This window comes from Thalia democratica, chromosome 9 (genome assembly GCF_965202585.1).
Source record: "Thalia democratica chromosome 9, ktThaDemo2.hap1.1, whole genome shotgun sequence".
Lineage (NCBI taxonomy): Eukaryota > Metazoa > Chordata > Thaliacea > Salpida > Salpidae > Thalia > Thalia democratica.
The window spans coordinates 7,578,991-7,580,125 of NC_139173.1; positions in this window are offsets into that span (position 1 = coordinate 7,578,991).

Genomic DNA, 1,135 nt, shown 5'->3' on the forward strand with positions numbered 1-1,135 from the left:
AAAAACCTGGTAAACACAATATTGGTGATTTATTTATTCTGAAATATCTAAAATCACTTATAAGTTTAATGAGCACAAAAATAGGTTTTAAATTGTTAAATGGATAAAGAAAATAACAAATTAAAAAACTTACTTTTAAAAAAGTTATAAGAAATTAAAGTAACTTTGAACTGAAAAATAGCAAAAACTGGTTTCATTTCAACTAATATTACTTTTTAAATACTTTAAGCAAAAAAATCAAAAGCAGGAATCCAGTTCTAGCCAACTATGTTAACAACTAGTTTTATTTTTTATTCACCAAAATTAGTCTTACAAAGTTGCTTGCCCTTAGACTCCTTCTATTAGCAGTTTGTGATGTTATTTTATAGTGGTTCTAATTCAAATTTTATCAAATTTACAAACCTTTAAATTTTACTAAAAGTTGCCTTGTGTTGCCTGTTTATAAAATTAGAGCCTAGAACAATGGAGCCCAGAGTAACTTTAATTTTTATAAATGAGTACTTCTATACTAATTACTTATAAGCAAGTTTTATTTCAGTGTTAAAATAACAGTATATTTTCTAAACAGTGATTAAGTATTTTGTAATTTGATTATTCTATAAGTTTAAATTCAGTATATAATAGAGCTTACTTAGTGGTAATGATCACACGGCTGGATACTTTTCTTATTAGAGGACAGTTAGAGTGCATTTCTTAATAAGAACTTATTGTTAGCAAAATGACTGGTTATGAAAATTTGTTTGGTACTATTAATGACCTTTATAAAACATATTTGTAATCTTAAATTCAATGACATAGTAATTATGGTATCACACCAAAAGTTTTAAAATTTTACAATTCTAGATATAATTTTTTTTATTTAATGATTAAAAACTTTTTTATAAATTTATAATGGTCTTTAAACAGTATATTTACTATTATTCATAACTGAATGGGCAGTAACTTTGGCAATATCAAGGTTCTTGTTTTCAACCTATTAAAATGTGGCCTGATGACATAGTGGTCCTATTGACAGGGTTTGAAAATTTCTGAGTTGGAAGATTTAAACCCAGTGGTTGACATATATATAAAAAAAAAACATAACTAGGGTCTGTACACAAAATTTTAAAACTTTAGACTGATTTACTCCTGACTT